Source organism: Geotrypetes seraphini, chromosome 1 (genome assembly GCF_902459505.1).
Source record: "Geotrypetes seraphini chromosome 1, aGeoSer1.1, whole genome shotgun sequence".
Lineage (NCBI taxonomy): Eukaryota > Metazoa > Chordata > Amphibia > Gymnophiona > Dermophiidae > Geotrypetes > Geotrypetes seraphini.
In genome coordinates, this window is record NC_047084.1 from 336,207,542 (window position 1) to 336,225,792 (window position 18,251).

The following is an 18,251-nucleotide window of genomic DNA, read 5'->3' on the forward strand; positions in this document are numbered from 1 at the left end:
TTTGATTAAAAATCAATAAAGAATGGCCGAGGGCCCCCCCAAACAAACGCTATCCCCGGTGACCATAAATAGCAGGAGGGTTGCCCACTCCTTCCTGCCACCAGCCGACGGTGCCCTCCCCGCATGTGTGAATATGGCAGGAGGGATGCCAACTCCCTCCTGCTCCCGACTGGCCCATCCCCCGACTGGCCCGGCCCAACCCAACACGTCCATACCTCCAAGTTGGGAGCAGGAGAGGTGCTCAGTCCTTCCTGTTCCGTAGGCCTCCCATCCCCCTGACCGGACCAGACCAGACCAGCCAAGGCCTGCCCCCCCCCCCCCCGTACCTCCAAGTTGGGAGCAGGAGGGGTGCTCAGTCCCTCCTGCTCCTCCCGACTCCAGCGATGTGTCTGGGCCTTAGGCCCCACCCCGATGCATCATGTGATGCACAGGGAGGAGCCTAAGGCCCTGATTTGCTCAAGCACCTCGGGCTCCTCCCTCCTAAGGAAGTCCCTGATTTCCCAAGAAGGGATGATCCCGAGGTGCCTGAGCCAATTGGGGCCTTAGGCTCTTCCCTGTGCATCACATGATGCACCGGGGTGGGGCCTAAGGCCCAAGGAGATGCGTTGCTGGAGTCGGGAGGAGCAGGAGGGACTGAGCACCCCTCCTGCTCCAAACTTGGAGGTATGAACGGTGTCAGGCCGGTTGGGGGATGGGCCATGCCATTCGGGGGGTGGGCTCTGCCGGTTGCAGGAGGGAGGCCTATGGAGCAGGAGGGATTGAGCACCCCTCCTGCTCCCAACTTTTAAGTATGGGGGTTTCAGGTCGTGCTAGTTAGGGGGTGGGCCGTGTCGGTCGGAAGGCTTTTTTCCTTTTCTATAGGCCTGTTACTTTGCGGCCTATTTTTAAAAAAAAAAAAAAAGCTGGCAGAAGCCCTGACAGCAGTGACAGGAGGCTGCTTCTCCTGTCACTACTGTCGGGTTCTGCGCATGCTCAAGGATTGCTCTCTAGCGATCCATGCCTTGGGTGGGGGGCATGTCAACGATCGTCCCCATTTGAATGCAGGCCTTTTGTGAATTTGTCAGCCTGCATGCAATCAGGAACAGAGCAGACACAGAATCAGGGGCTAGTGAATCTAGCCCTTAGTAGTCTGCAGTGAAAGTATGATTCACAACTTAGCTTGAGAAAATGTAATTGCCCAAGAGATTCTATTTTTTGCATTTGCATTAGAAGTATGTCCTCCCACTCCAAAGAAAAAGGGCATTTTGTCACTAGTGAGAAAGACTGACTTTGGGGGGAGGGGGAGGCAGGAGGAAAGCAGCAAGATTTTGTGGTGAAAAAATGAATATATTTCCTGATGTATCTAGGGCTACTCAGCTCGGGTGTACGTCCTTTTTAGCTCTGAAGCCTAGAGTGCTAGTGCTTGATGCAACCTTTTTTTTTCTAAAACCCCGGTAAATGTCTCATCTCGGTAAATGTCTCATCTCTTATCAAGGGAAGGATTTCTGTTTTGAGACTCTCTGCAATTAGAAGATTTTTTTGAAGGACATGAGAAAATAGCAGCTTAAAATTTGGCATGTATGATTTTGTAAAGCCAAAATTATCAGATTTTCTTCTCTTATCTCTTAATATCTTGGATTAGTGGATCTCTCTGTCTAGATGTGGGCTTGTAGGTTGTTTAGCCGATTACCCTTGTATCATTTATGCTAACTCCTTGAATGTATAACCTTGCTTATTTCTATGTGTTCGAAATTTACCACCCCACCCCCCCCCCTTTTTACAAAACCATAGCACGGTTTTTAGCGCCAGCCACTGCAGTAACAGCTCCGGCGCTCATAGGAATTATATGAGCATTGGAGCTGTTACTCCCGCAGCTGGCGCTAAATTCCGCACTACGGTTTTGTAAAAAAAAAAAAAAAAAGGGGGGGGGGGTTATTGAAAAAGTCTGAAGAAAAAAAAAGGGCCTTTTGCCAGAACTATTAAACATGATGTCCTAGTAGCTGAGCTAGGAAGAAGTATCTTTAGTTTAATGGTCAAATACTATAGGTTAACCCAGAAGACTCCTAGGGTTCACATTCCTAGATCTCATAAGGTAAAAAAAAAAAAAAAAAGCAGGGAGAGAGAGGAGGCACTTTTGCTAGGTGAAAGGAGCTACCCGGCGGCTTTGTCAGCTGTCCCCAAGCCCCGTGCTGATCTCAGTGGGAGGGGCCAACCGGAGATAAGAACTTGCCGCTGCCTGTGGCATGGGCCGCAGGGACCTCCTCTGAAGTTCTGGTGGAGCCTTAGTGGAGTAGGGAACACGGTTTGGGATTTTCTTTTATTTTATGTGGATTTATTGTGAATATGGGAAAGTGAAAGGTTAAGCCTAAACTGTTACCATCTAGTACTCCATCTTGCCCAGGCCCTATTGAAAGACACTTAGTATTAGCTCCTAAGCCTATCTCTCCCTCTCCTATTGCAGGCAATATATCAGGGGCTTCATTAAGTTCTGGGGAAAGAATTTCCACGGGTCCACCCGTTTCTTGTTTCTCTCCAGGGGAGACTTGTCCAAATGGTAGTCTTCCCGTTGGAGAGAATGTAGCCTCAGACCGAGTGATAAAACAACCACAGTTGATCCAACCAGTCGAGTTTCCTTGTGGAAATTTGACTAAATGAGGAAATTCCCCAGAATATTACTTTAAAGGGTGTATGGATGGGGGTTAAGAGGTCTGAAGCTCTACTACAGGGTCCAGTCCAAAAACTGTGTTTTTTCAGATCAAGTAGTATCCAAAATGGAACTTATAGATGGGAAAATTAATCAATTAGAAGGAGCAGTTAAAAAATTAGATTCTCAGATAGTATTGCTACAGTAGACTAGTACCTCTGCAATTAAGGATAGTCTTTGACTGCATAGGCAATGTGAAACTATTGAAAATCATATGAGAGCTTCCAATCTGAGAATACTGAATTTCCCCAGATATTCACTGCTCTCGTCAGAGATCCTACTTCAAAAATATTTTAAAGAGGTTCTAGAATTGAGCAATGCTGAAACTATAGTTTTGAATAGATGTTTCTATATTCCAACTAGAGGGACAGTTAACCAAGAGGGAGGAGCTACTGGTGGATCTGATCAGAAGAAAGACCCACTGCAAAATTTAACATTTCTTGAAACAACTCAGGATGAAATTTCTCAGCGGGCCACCCTCTTGGTAACTTTTGCCTTAGAAAATTGTAAAAGCGTTGTTTTGAAAAATTATTTCTTAAAAAAAAGATTTCCTGTGTTGTGGGCAGAAACTACAAATGTTTCTGGATGTGTGTAGGGCTACCCAATATAAGTGGAAACAATTTCTTCAATATAAATCTCGAGTATTATCCTTGGGAGCAACTTTTTTCTTAAAATTTCCTGCCAAATGTATGATTACTTATTTAAATATTTCATATGTTTTTTTTTTTTAACCTGATCAGTTGGAGAGATTCCTGATAGATAAAGAGATGGATGTTCAAACAAAAACTTAATAATAAGTTATCTACAGGTAGTATGTGTGTGTGTGTGTGTGTGTGTGTATATATATATATATATATATATATATTTTTTTTTTTTTTTTTTTTTTTTTTTCTTTGATGTTTAAAATTTCTAAGAATGCTTCCTCTCTTTTTCTTGATGTGAACTCATATTGCTTTAGAATATTATATATTATGGAATTGTTATACTTAATTCATCCAACAGTCATAGGTGCCAGCTCTGTGGGTATCTGAGCACCTCCAATATTTTTCTTGTATGTCTGCAGATATGGGGCAGCAAGCTCCATGCAGCAGAGATACACAAAAACACAGAAGTACTTCTGTATCTCGCCTCCTGCTGCAAACTATTGGCTAAAGAATTACACAGGGGAAAAATCTGTCCCTGCCCCATCCCCACAAGCCTCAAATAATTTTATATTAAACACTACAATACTACTTTATCCTTCTCTCTGCCTCTTCCTTATGGCATCTGCTCTATTTCTATGCCTCTACCAGAAACTGTCTGTCTCTCCCTTCCACCTCTCCCTATGGTCTGGCATCTGTCTTCTTCACTTCCATCTCTCCCTCCCTCCAGTGGTTTTTAGCATCTCTCCTCCTTTCCTCCCTTCAGATCTGGTATCTGTCTCCTCCCCCATCCTCAATGCTTCGGTATATCTCCCTCCTCTCCCTTTCTTTTCTGCTCTTCCTTCACAATTTGTTTTCTACCTCTTGTCTACTTATTTTCCAGTCCTCAATTTCCCTTTCATTGTGTCTATCTACAGCTTGCCACCTCTTTCCCTTACCCCTTCCAGTATCTCACTAAATCTATCCTCTTACCAGCATGTGCTTTTTCTCTTTATCCCCTCCTTCCATCCAATATGTGCTCCCCTCTCTCTCTCTCTCTCCTCCCCACGTCCCTTCAGCGTCTGTTCCACTTGTCTCCTATCCACTAACATGCAATATCTGCTCTTCCCTCACTATCTCTCTCCCCTCCCCATTTCTATGCAGCATCTGTTCCTCTCTCCCCCTCCACTTCCCTTCAGCACCCTTCGTGCAGCCCTGCAGCCCCCTCCCTCCCAATCGCCACAGTCCAGGCATCTCCCCACCTCCCTTCCCCTCACCTTTGTGGCAATTTTCATTTTTTGTCTCCCAACTGCCCGAGTTTTTCACCAAGACGAGTGCAGCTGCCCAAAACTTCCTCTCCAATGCAACTTCCTGTTTCCAGTTGCGTCAGAGAAGTTTCTTTTTTTTTTTTTCAGTTCAATAATTTTTATTAAGTATTTTAAAGGATACAAGAATCATTTAAAGTACATAGAAACAAAATAAAGCTTTCTGTATATAAAATATATAAATCTATGTTTAACTGTATAGGAGCAAAGGCTCCAATTATTAAAAATGTATGTATGGGATATATAAGATAAAGATGAGAGAGAGCAGAAAAGAAAAAGGAAAGAAAAATGAAAGAGAGAAGAGAGGAGAAGAAAAGGATAACAGGAGTGTCTAAGAAGATGAGCGTACATAGGAGTCTAAGAATGACCATGGAGATTTGTTGTATTTCAAGCTCATGCAGGTTCGGAATGTAACTCTCTTCTCATATGCATAGGATTCAAATCTATGATACATACTCAGAGAGTTCCACCAAAAGGTATAATCTAATAGCGAGGGTGATTTCCAATTTTTTAGAATGTGCATGAGAGCAGTCACCAACATGGTATCAATGAGTTTAGGTGGACAATTTGATTGTGTGAAACATGGGTGTTGAGATCGAAGGATTACAATGTCTATAGAGATTTCTTCTGAGCAGTTAGTAATAGATTGTATGGTGTTCCAGACATAGGTCCAAAAAGAGCGGACTAGAGTACAATGAAATAACATATGATCAAGAGTTCCTTCCTCTTTCAAACAATTCCAGCAAACAGAGTCTTGCTTTAAGTTAGCTTTCCACATGCGAAGTGGGGTCCATATTGCCTGCCACATAAGAAAGTACATTGATTGTGATACTCTAGAAGATAAAAGCGGGCGATTTGTTGATGACCAGAAAAGCTCCCAATCAATGTCAGAAAGCGGAGTGGTAAGTATAGCGTCCCAGTGCTTCATAGAGTGAGGTGAAAAAGTGAAGGAGTGATCTCTTAAAATGCTGTAGACGGATGATATCGCCTTGCCTTTTAATAGAGACAGAGAAGACCAGTTGTAAATAGTATTTTTGGAAGTCATATAGTCAAATCGTATATGCAAAGAAGGCAACACTCCAGTGAGAGAACGCCATTGTGAATAAGTAGAAGGAGGCAACGAGTATGTAGAGCACAGTATATCGAATGGAACTAACGAGTTGAGGGTAGACAATTGATGGACAAACCATATACCTGCCCGCTGCCACCTTTTCCATGATAGAGATTTATTGTGATTTTGAATTTTGGGATTGTTCCAAAGGGACATGAGTGGACTAACATTAACTGAGATTTCAGTCAATGTATCTATAAGATAAAGAGCATGCTGCGTTGCACCCAATAAAGAGTATCTCTTTAAGTGCCTTGGTATTGACACCGTTAGTAAGCATGAGATGTGTAAAGGCGTACATAAAAAACATTCCATTTCAAACCAGGCAGGAAGATCTTGAGTGGGAAGATTTTGAGTGGTGGAGTTAGTGAGCCAGTAAGCTCCATATTTGGCTAATGAAGCAATATAATAGTGATAGAAATCAGGAAAGTTGAGACCACCGTTGATCTTAGAGGCTTTCAGTTTGGCGAGAGCAATTCGAGGTTTTTTCTTGTTCCAAATGAATTCAGATATTTTCATATTTAGCCAATTAAATAATGATTTCCGGCATAACAGAGGGAGCATAGAAAGGATATAATTAATTTGAGGGGCCAGAGTCATTTTGATGGATGCAATTCTACCCCACCAGGATAAAAAGAGTGGAGTCCATCGAGATGTAGTGTTTAGAACTAGATTTTTGACTTTAGATATATTAAGATCTTGAGCATGAACCGAATCTTTATGTATTAAAATCCCCAAGTATTTCACAGCTTCATGTGACCATGAGAAAGGAAAATGAGCCAAATCTGATGGAAGTATATTATCATTTAGAGGGAAGATCTCTGATTTCTCCCAATTAACAGAGTATCCGGAAAGGAGGGAGTATTGAGTGATAATGTGAATAAGATTGGGAAGGGAGAGTAAAGGGTCTCTCAGAAAAAGTAAAACATCATCAGCATAAGCTGCTAATTTGAAATCTCGATCAGAGGAGGGAATACCTTTAATTGAGGGACTTTGTCGTATAGCTGAAAGGAGTGGCTCTAACACTAAATTAAATAGCAATGGTGAGAGAGGACAGCCTTGTCGAGTACCTCTATGGAGGGGAAATTTATTAGATAAAGAATTGTTAATCCTAATACGAGCTGTGGGTTGATGATATAGTGTTTTTATCCAGTTTGTAAAAAATGGGCCAAAATTATACCACTTCAGGACATGGAAAAGGAAAGGCCACTCCACTCGGTCAAAGGCTTTTTCAGCATCAATAGCTAGGCCTATTACAGGGTCTGACATTGTTTTAGCATGAGCGTTAATATAGTGAAATAGGCGCAGGTTGTCTCCTATATATCTTTGTTTATAGATATATATATATATATATATATGGGTCGTCCTTTGGCCAGATACCTTAAAAATAAATCTAAAAGACTACATATAACGGCTATTCAGAATTCATCAGGTCAATTAGTCAAAACCAGATCTCTAATTTCCTCTCAATTTGAAAAATTCTATACTTCTTTATACCAATCCGAATCTACCACTCCTGAAGCAGATATAGACTCATTTCTTACCTCCTTAACTCATCCGACCATTCCAGAATCTGTTAAATTGGAACTTGATTCTCCAATAACTATATTAGAAATTGAAACTGCCATATCTTCCTTACCTGCTGGGAAAGCCCCTGGCCCAGACGGCTTCACGAACGAATTCTTTAAACAATTTCGCACCCTACTAGCTCCTCATCTCCTTAAATATTATGACTTCCTCCACTCCACTCCGGACAAGCAATTCAATTTCACCGAGGCCACCATTGTAGTAATCCCTAAACCTGACAGAGATGAAACTTTAGTTAAAAACTTTCGCCCCATCTCTCTCCTCAATTTAGACTACAAGATAATGGCAAAATTACTTGCATTAAGACTTACCAAAATAATCCCATTGCTTATACATAAAGATCAAACAGGGTTCATTAAGCGTCAGAGAAGTTTCAAGCAGCCACACGCGACTTGTTAAAAGGCTCGTGCCCCTGGGAGACAATAAAAATCACCACGAAGGTGAGGGGAAGGGAGAGAGGGAGATGCCTGGACGGTGGCGATTGGAAGCGAGGGAAGGGGCTGCTGGACCACACGATCAGGGACCACGCGCATTCCTGCACTTAACTGCGGAGACAAGGCCATTTACCACTCCATGGGGTGGTGAATGGCTTTGTCCCCATACCCACAGTGACCACTTTTTTTCTCTCCCCGTTTCGGCAGGTTAGCCGTGGGTAACAGCCACTGTGTCATTCTCTACTATTGGCTACTGTCTGTCCAATACACTGCAAGAGAGAAAGGAGTTGCTGTAGCCTAGCAGCTGCAAATGGGGAAGGCAAGTGCAGCAAACATGACACTAAAAGAACAAACAGATTCAGATATCTTTATTGGCATGGCATGACAATTTTACCTATAATTGCCAAAGTAACACCTATAGCAGTTTAAGTTAACCCTTTATTTGGCATTGATGCTCAGAAGCAACATGTGCTTCTATGGCTCTTATGGGAGATCTGCATCTTCAAATGCCTGTTACTTGGCACTTGCTCTCATTCAACATCAACATTACGTAAAGCAGCTGTTTTCACCATCTGCCAATTAAAGGGTTAAAGAAGACAGAGAGGTACTGGAGAGGAATAAAGGGAGCAAGGAAGGGGTAAAGGGAATGTAAAGATTAGGAGACAATATACTGCTTTGATAGGCAGAAAGGAACTGTAAAAAGGGAAGAAATGCTGGGTGATGAGGACAGGGATCAATAGTGAAGCTGTGGGGGGGGGGGGGAGGAGTAGAAACAGGATGCAGGAAAGCCGCATGGGCTGTGTGGTGAAGGCTGATTGCAGGAGGGGACACAAGCTGCAGACAGCAAAAGATGGATGGAGAGTAGCTGTGTGGGGGAAAACTGCCTGAGGAAAAGTGGAAGAGGTCATGGTGGGAGAGAACAAGACATGAAACTGAAAAAAAGGGTAAGAAGTGGAGGAGGCAATAAGACTAGAAGAACGTGAGATGAGTGAAACTATATAGAGAAACCATGGAGGGAAAAATGGATGATAACATGGAAAGAAGACTGGAAGAAAATCCTTAAAAAGAACAGAGAGAAAATCAATATCAAACAGAGACAGAGGATTGAATTTAACTATAGACAGAAAGGTTGGAACATTGTTTAAATTTTTAGATTTCTCTGCCAACTGGGCTGGATCAAGAGTAGGCAATAGTATAATTTTGCTTTTCTCCTCTAGTCCTGTAGCCATTACAATTAATAAGTTATTTTACTAGAAGGACATGGGGGAGTAGGAGGGGACTGTGCCAGTATTTAATGCCATAGATTTGAAAAAAAAATCTTTAAAATTGCTTCTCTTTGGCAGCTATGAAAATCAGAGACTCAAAAGGGAATAGTGTAACAACATCTCCCATTTTCACAAAAGCAAAACATTCCCTTGTTACATCATGGGATATTTTAGTATTGGACTAAGCGTGGCAGGATTGGCAGCAGCAGGAAGAGGTTACAGGAGATGGGTGGAGTTTGGAAAGAGGGTAAGGGGTTCTTGGTTTGGTTTTCCTCTTGGCTGAGCTAAGCCCTGGCTTTCCATTCTTACTCCCAGCACAGTGCTACTACAGGCTATCTTTGGGATATGTGATCTGTGGGCCTGTGTAGGGCACTGCTATAATGTAGGAGTACTGCTATAATGGCGTCACCCCCATATCCTCCCAATACAAGCCAGAGTGCACTTCAAATTCCACTGCCTACTATTCAAAGCTTTAAACGGAGACAGCCCTTCCTACTGGAACAATCTACTTACTCAATCCTCCTCAAGCAGACAAAGGAGACCCACACAATATTCACATACCCGCCAACCAAAAATGTCAAACGAAGAAAAATGTATGATAACCTACTGGCCACCAGAGCAGTGAAACTGGACCGACAACTCATCGATCTGTTGACTTCGACCACAGAACCTTCAAAAAAGAAACAAAAACCCTACTCTTCAAAAAAAAATTCATAAAACCAATGTAACACGACCAAACAGGTTCCGAACACCTCCTAAACTAAACTAAACCTTAAGTTTATATACCGCATCATCTCCACGGATGTTGTGGAGCTCGGCACGGTTTACAAGAACTTAAAATATAGGAAGAGAAGGGAAAAAAAAAAAAAAAGGTTTACATGAACTTATATATAGAAGAGAAGAGTAAGAGGGAATAGAATTACATTTTAGTGAAAAGCCAACTACTCCTTAACAAAATAGAAAAGGTTCTAAATACTCCTTAAGTACCTCTTAATATCTTAACAATATAGAAACATAGAACATAGAAACATAGAAGATGACGGCAGAAAAGGGCTACAGCCCATCAAGTCTGCCCACTCTGCTTACCCACCCCCTGTCTATGCCCTAATGACCCAATTTCCTTATCTTGACCCTCGTAGGGATCCCACATGGGTATCCCATTTATTCTTAAAGTCTGGCACGCTGTCTGCCTCGATCACCTGCACTGGAAGCTTGTTCCAATGATCAACCACTCTCTCTGTGAAGAAATACTTTCTGGTGTCGCCATGAAATTTTCCGCCCCTGAGTTTGAGCGGGTGCCCTCTTGTGGCTGAGGGTCCCTTGAGAAAGAAAATATCATCTTCCACTTCGACACGTCCCGTGAGGTACTTAAATGTTTCGATCATGTCTCCCCTCTTCCTACGTTCCTCAAGAGTGTAGAGCTGCAATTTGTTCAGTCTCTCTTCGTACGAGAGACCCTTGAGCCCCGAGATCATCCTGGTGGCCGTCCGTTGAACCGATTCAATTCTGCGCACATCTTTACTGTAATGTGGCCTCCAGAATTGCACACAGTACTCCAGATGAGGTCTCACCATGGCCCTGTACAACGGCATTATGACTTCAGGCTTTCGGCTGACGAAACTTCTATTGATACAACCCAATATCTGCCTTGCCTTAGATGAAGCCTTCTCCACTTGATTGGCAGTTTTCATGTCTGCACTGATGATTACTCCTAAATCTCGTTCTGCTGAAGTCCTAGTTAAAGTTTCTCCGTTCAAGAAGTACGTCCTGCATGGATTTCCGCTTCCGAGGTGCATGACCTTACATTTCTTAGCATTGAAGCCTAGCTGCCAGGTTGAGGACCAACTTTCCAATGTAAGCAGGTCCTGCGCCATATAATTCTGTAAACTGCATTCACTTACTATATTACATAGTTTGGCGTCATCGGCGAATAGTGTTATTTTACCTTGAAGCCCTTGAGTCAGATCCCCTATGAATATGTTGAAAAGGAGTGGACCCAGGACCGAGCCCTGCGGCACTCCACTGGTCACCTCCGATGTTTTAGAGAGGGTACCATTAACCACCACCCTCTGAAGTCTGCCACTCAGCCAATCATTGACCCATGCAGTTAGTGTCTCTCCTAACCCCATCGATTCCATCTTGCTTAGCAGCCTGCGGTGTGGGACACTGTCAAAAGCTTTCCTGAAGTCCAGGTACACGACGTCCAAAGACTCTCCCAAGTCCAACTTTCTTGTTACCCAGTCAAAGAAGCTGATGAGATTGGATTGGCAGGACCTACCCTTGGTGAATCCATGCTGACTGGGATCCCGAAGATTCCCTTCATTCAAGATCGTGTCCAATTTGCTTTTAATTAGTGTTTCCATGAGTTTGCACACTATTGATGTGAGACTCACCGGTCTATAATTCGCAGCCTCTGCCCTGCAACCCTTTTTATGCAGAGGAACGACATTAGCTAATTTCCAGTCCAGGGGAACTTTCCCCTTACTTAGGGAGAGATTGAATAGCTCAGCCAACGGTTTCGCCAGGACATCGCTCAATTCTCTGAGCATTCTTGGGTGCAAATTGTCTGGTCCCATGGCTTTGTTCATCTTGAGTCTTGCCAGTTCACTGTAAACTTCACCTGGTGTGAACTCAAAATTCTGAAACGGGTCTTCTGTGCTTTGTGTTGCCTTCAACTGGGGACCGTGTCCTGGTGCCTCACAGGTGAAGACTGAGCAGAAGTATTCATTCAGTAGTTCGGCTTTATCGGAATCTGCTTCCACGTAACTTCCGTCCTTATTATCATATGTACTTATTATCATAACAATTCTTATATAATCCGTCTTGAACCGCAAGGTAAAAGCGGAACAGAAATCAATAATGTAATGTAATAATGTGGGCCAGGGAAAGAGGGGGGTGTTTGGTAAATGCAAAGAGAAGAAGGATGTTGTGCTAAAATCGCCACTAATAAAGGAAGGGGTCATTGTGCCAAACCTGTTACCACCAAATGAGGTGCCGATTTTCAGTCTTGCAGTGCTAACTCAATCTATGACTGCTAGAGATTTAGCAGGTAGGCTGGCACACAGCGAGTGATACGAGTGTATGTCTTTGGGTTCACCGATTTCCTGCTCAGCATGTGATCTCTGGGATTTCAGTCTGAGGGCAGGAAGCATCACATGCAGGTGGTGGATCAGCTCATAGGGCCTTTCCAGATGTGGAGCTGCTATTGTTTGTGAGTTCTAGATATGTGGGGGAGGGGGGGAAAGGAGTAAGAATATGATCCTTGCCAGGAAGAGTGGGGACTACAGGGGAGAGGAACTGACCAAGGAAGAGTGAGGGAACCTAATGGGGGAAGGAATTAGTAGGGGGCAAAGCAAATGTGGAAGGCAACGCATAAATACGGTGTAGATGGGATGCGAATAGGCAATAAGTTGGGGTTGGGGAAGAAGAGAGATTGATGGGACTTGCAGTACTATCCCCAGCATTTCTTTTAGCCAAAGTCCTCCATGTGTGGTGATGCCTGTTATACTCTTTATTTAAAGCAGTGCATCACAAGCTGTGTATCATGCAACACTAGTGTGCCTCCTGAGATTTCAGGTGTGCCACGAGACGCACCAGCTGACTGCCCATAGGATGTGCCTCTCATGGCGAGAGGCACATCTTGTAGGCAAGCAGCCGGTGCCAGCGCCTCTCCTCCTCTCTGCGCGTCTTCCCTGCCGGCACCCCCCACTGGCCGCGTGCACACCTGACTGGCTAGATGTGTCTCCATTGCCCTAGGGGGGTTGGTGCTCTCCACGACGGCCCCTAGGCTTTATACTCCTAGTCAGAGTCCTCTATTCCCAGAATAAACCACTGCTATAGCTTTCAATAAACTGAACACAAAATAAACCATACAGAAATCCATAAAGCATTCTTCTCACTAGAGCAGAATGAAAGAACAGACGGCTGATGATTCAGATCCAGATTGTACTTTTCTGGACCTCTCTCATCGCAATTGCAAAACCGATGCCTCTAACTCGTTCAGAATTTCCAAGAATCCCAAGCACAAACTGTAGCAATATAAAGGAGTGGGTGTCTGGCTCTACCATGCCTATGATACCTTTTTGGGAAGGGATATCTTTCTTAATAAGAAATACAGTAATCTTTTTTCATTCTAGCATGGGTCTGATCCCTCTGCAAAGCACCTTCTCTGTGGGTTGGTCAGCCATTACACAACAGCTTAAAGAGAGTAGTACTAGAGTGACTCATGACGAGACACCACTGCTACAGCAGCTGAATCACAGGAGATGGGAAAGTTAAAAGAACAGGGGCAGTCTTCTCAGGTGATTAAATGAAAAAGATCAGGATGTCAATGTTATAGCAGATCTCAAGGAACTTAGAAGCACAAAGTCAAAGTGGAAAGAAAATTGACAACCCCTTCTCTCTAGGAAAACAAAAATGTATTCCCTTTTATTTCTGGATCTCCCATGTCTTATGTTTCTCTCTCCTAGAAGCATACAAGCCTCTCCCTGTAAGCCACATTCACTGACCAACCTCTGTCTAAGTGTAAAGCTTTAAAGCTGCCTGCATCTCTATTGTTTTAGCTGGAGCACCAACCTGGAGAACACCCAACTCTTTCCCCTTCTCGGGGAGGGGGGCAGAAAACCAATTTCGAACAGCTTTATTCATTTGAGGGTTTTTTTTTTGGGGGGGGGTTAAGTACAGGGTGAGGGTCCCAGCAGAATTTTTTTAAACACTAACAAAAACTCCATTGCCTGCCCCTGGAGGCGCAAATTCTATTCAAGTTCTCTTGTCTGTGTTATAAATCAATATTTGGTCTGGCCCCCACTTACCTACTTTCCCAATTTAACCTGGCAAGTTCTATTAGGCCCACACGAAGAACACATCTGTTCACCTATCCGACAATAAAGGCCTGCCACTACAAAAGATTCCTGGACAGAACCCTTGCCTTCCAGGCAGGCAAATGGAACGATTGGCTGACTAACATCATCACGCATTCCTCAACCTACCTCAATTTTAGAAGATTGGTAAAACGAGTTTGTTCAATCGTTATGTAAACTAAGGAATTTTTATATCTCTGCAAATTCAACACGTAACCTTAAGATCTATATAGCTTTCCACTTCTTCCATTATGTAAAATTGCACAGATGACTGAGAATCTTTTCTTCTATTATGTAAGATTGTATTGATGACTTTGAATTGTGACCTCTTCGCTGATTGTCCAGCGCTTCTTGTTGTAAATAGCCTTGAACTTTCATGGCTTTGGTGGTATATAAGAATAAAATTATTATTAATGGCACCTCGAGACCTGTCAGAGATTTCGGAGTGTTAAAAAAAAAAAAAAAAGAAGGAGCTTCTTTTTGTGCATCATCTGGGCATTGATTGGAGTGCTCATTTTAAATATTGAGGAGCTCGTTGTAATCTATTTACATTCGATTCTCGGAGGCTGCTACAAACCATGAAAAAGACCGCAATTAGCCATTTTGGCCATCGATAGCTGAAATAAACGCTAAACCGGTTAAAACTGGTTTAGCATTGATCATTAAAGGAAAGTGAGTTTTGAGCAATTACTATTTCAGTGGGTTGGGAAGGAAGAAGGAAAGAATTCTGTATTATCTAAAAATTTGCATGTATATAAACATTGAACTGCAGGTCATTAAAGCATCTTTTTAGTACATTTTGTTAAAGTGCCTACCAGAGACTTAAAGATGTGAATTATTGTGAAGAAAGCAGCACTAACATTCCATGCCACCAATCCAGCAAATCAATTCTACTGCTTTAGAATGGGTCCAAAATCACCACAAAATAACAAACAGTGGTTCCTAAACTTTTATCAAGACCTATTTTAACACTTAAAATTCATATAACAGCAGAGAATAGATTTCTATGAACCCCCAATATGTATCCAAAATTAAAAAAAACAAAAACAAATTAGTAACAGCTGTTGGTACAGAACCCAGTGCGTTAGCTTAAGCCCATAAATACCTGTCCTGTGCATGTGTTGCCAGTCTAACACAAAGCCTTCTTAAAGGAGCAAAGCCTACTACTACTATTTAACATTTCTATAGTGCTACCAAATACACTCAGCACTGCACATTAAACACGCAAGAGACAGTGAACCTATGACCATTCACAGATTCATAGCTCTGCCCAACTCCCATAGGTTTACAGAGGGCCAGAGGGAGGGGGTGTAGCTCCGTTTCTGTGATCTCATCCACTGATGAAACCAATTGACAGTGCTGCTTGTTAAGTTAGGACAGAAGCTCAAGCCATATTGCTAAGGAGACTGGATGCATGACTTGTATCTAGGCTGACTTAAAATAAAAAAGTGCACAGCCTCCAATATCACTAAATATATTTTTTTTTTTGGGGGGGGGGAGAAACAAGGGACAGCCAGAACAGGAAAACTATTCATCACAATTTCAAATGTGTTGTTCAATGCAACACAGGATTCTCTTCACATATGCTAGAGAGAGAGATGAATATGAACGCATCACTTGAGGATGCTGTGCCACTCCTTACACTACCACAGCCAGGTGTGTTATTTTTCTCCACTTCTAGTTTAGTTATTTTAATTAACCAGTTGCTATATCTCCAAGCTCATCCAGAACCATACTCCCTTTACAACTACCCTGAACAATTTCCTCTGCTTATATCCTTTCACAGCACCTTGTGACATTTTACTAACAGAGCCCTAGATCAGGTCACTAGTTATCACCAGGCTATCATTGGGGGAGAGGAAAGAGACAGAATGGTAGCTAGCCTGGGGAGCAGTCCTGATATGAAATATTAACCCCACTCCTCCATATGATAGCACTGAATAATATGGCAGAAAGGATGAATATATGTTAATTTAGGAAAAGGCAGCTGTACAGGTAGAGTCTTTTAATCAGCATTGGTTGTCAGAAAACACATCAAGTCCTCCCCACCTCTTCTTAACTCAGATTTTTATCTTTCCTTCCTTAAAAGTTGTTGAACTCTGCTCAGCTTAGACTCGTCCTAGTGGGATGGGGCAAACCAGCAACTCTTCCTCCTCAGAGCCCCATACAAGGAAGACTTCAGGATTTCAATTTACGGACAGAGAGAGCAAGATCATACAACAATCTTAAACAGGGCGAATACACACGAGCGAACAAGTTACCCCAAACAAGAGGCTACAAGAAATGAAGACCTAAAGTAAAAGCAATGGGATTCAGAAAGAAGTTTGCCAAGGTTTTAAGCTAGCAAAATAGGTCATTGCAACCTACAGTTTGGCGGGGCCCGTATCTAGCAAATAGTTCTCGGGAAGCCATTGTAGTGCATTTAGTACAACCCTTAAAAACACACAGCTGGCCCAATTCAGTTCACATGCGGACGTTTCAGTGGTCAAGGACTAGGAGAAGTGGTGGTGGTGGTCACCTGACCTCCCGCACGGGGCAGGAAGAGGAAACCCCCGCCCCGAGCAAGTGCCCACAGCCTTGAATGCTTCCTAGCCCCACGCTCCTTTCGAAGGGACTCTTATCCAGGGCTAAACGTACCCATAAAACTTACAGATCAATAATTCCCTAAGACTCTTGCCAGGGGGAGCAAGCCACGCATTCCGGAGAGACCCGACCGCGGGCACCAGAGCAAGAAAAGCCAGAGGATCCCGAAGCACCAGCAGCCCCGCCTCTACTCTCTCGGCACCAAACCTAACGAAAAGCGCCTGCGCGGCTCTTTTTTTTTTATGGCCGGGAGGGGGAACAAAAGGTCCGGGTACAGCGGCTTCCCCCTTCCACGCCCCAATGGCAGAAGTGCAAGCAGACCGAACCCTCCTCCTGTCCAACGATCGAGGTCCGGCCACACAATGCGTTAGGAAAGGAGATCAGCTACCAGGTGTCGGGATGCCAAGAGAAGTAACACCCCCCCTCCCTCTATGCTACGCCGAGCGAGCGCAGGGCACTAAATACTCCCGGACCAGCACGCGGGTGAGCTCCCTGGATCCCTCACCGTGACTTAAGGCGAACGTGGCGAGACGGACTGAGGCCCTGGGGCGGGGAGGCTGTGCAGTCAAGGCTCCCCAGGCAATCGGCGCACTCCGTGTCCCCCCTTCAGACCCCAATCAGCGCTGCGGCTGGTGACTGGCGTCTAATCCTGGGCCCAACACCGCCCCCTCTTCCCTGGGAAGATGATTCTGCGCGGGTGGATGTGAGTAGCTGAACACGGTGGCAGAGAATTGGCAACTTTTCCAGAGGAGAACCCCCCCACCCCCCCCCGTCACTTTCTATCCTCACCCCTGTCTCTCCTTTGACCTAACATGCTTATCCCCTCCCCCCCCCCCCCATTCCTTGTCCCCTGCCTGGTCCTTCTTCCGCATTGGAGCCAGCTCCTTCCATACCAGTTTTATTTTGAGACATGATGGTGTCTGCTTTACCAAACTAACAATTTTGCCTCTGCAAACTAGTGCTGCCCGATTAAGAAACAAAATTTCGATTCGATTTTCCTGCCCAATCGGGTGTAGGGTTTTTTTGGGGGGTTTCCCCAAAGATCCTGTCTTCATCCCCTTTGTCCTCTCCTACCCACATTGGTCCTGTGGTGTAAACAAAAAAGACTTTTTCTGCTCTGTTTTAAATCTTGCTCATGTTCGCGGTCTAACACCAGCTCTGGAAGGGATGCACATTTCAAATCTGACATATTGTAATCACAAAACAGAAAATAAAATTATTTTTCTACCTTTTGTGGTCTGGTCATTTTTTTTTAAATATCTTTATTCATTTTGAAAGCCATAAGTAATGCAACATATAATACAATCATATTATGGGGACAGGAAGGGAGTGATTAAGGAGGATAAAGAGGTAGCTGAGAGGTTGAACACGTTCTTCTCGTCGGTTTTCACGAGCGAAGACACAACTAATATACCGGACTCAGAGGAACTCATGAGTGGGGAACAGGCTGAAAAATTAGAGCACATAGAGGTAAGTAAGGAGGATGTCCTCAAACAGATAGACAGATTAAAATGTGGCAAATCACCAGGCCCGGACAGGATCCACCCAAGGGTTCTGAAGGAACTAAGACAGGAAATAGCGGGCACAATCCAACATGTTTGCAACCTATCCTTGAAAACTGGTGAGGTACCAGAGGACTGGAAAGTGGCAAATGTCACACCTATCTTCAAGAAGGGATCGAGGGGTGACCCCGGGAACTACAGGCCGGTGAGCCTGACTTCAATTATAGGGAAGATGGTGGAAGCTATGATCAAGGACGGCATTTGCGAGCACATCGAGAGGAATGG

General features: G+C 43.8%; 1 protein-coding gene across 11 annotated transcripts in view; it reads right to left on the reverse strand.

Annotated features, from left to right (window-relative positions):
* Nucleotides 1–17,174, reverse strand: part of HERC3 (HECT and RLD domain containing E3 ubiquitin protein ligase 3) — a 134,168-nt gene extending 116,994 nt beyond the window's left edge. For 2 of the 11 annotated variants that reach the window (XM_033959209.1, XM_033959137.1), the window contains exon 1: nt 16,532–16,710. The gene's annotated coding sequence lies outside the window, so the exon portion shown is untranslated. Of the gene's footprint in view, nt 1–7,375; nt 7,437–15,930; nt 16,201–16,248; nt 16,381–16,518; nt 16,713–16,794; nt 16,893–16,969 lie in introns of those variants that run through there. The other 9 variants (XM_033959192.1, XM_033959183.1, XM_033959200.1 and 6 more) reach the window with 9 other exon arrangements.
* Between the last annotated feature and the right edge of the window lie 1,077 nt (nt 17,175–18,251).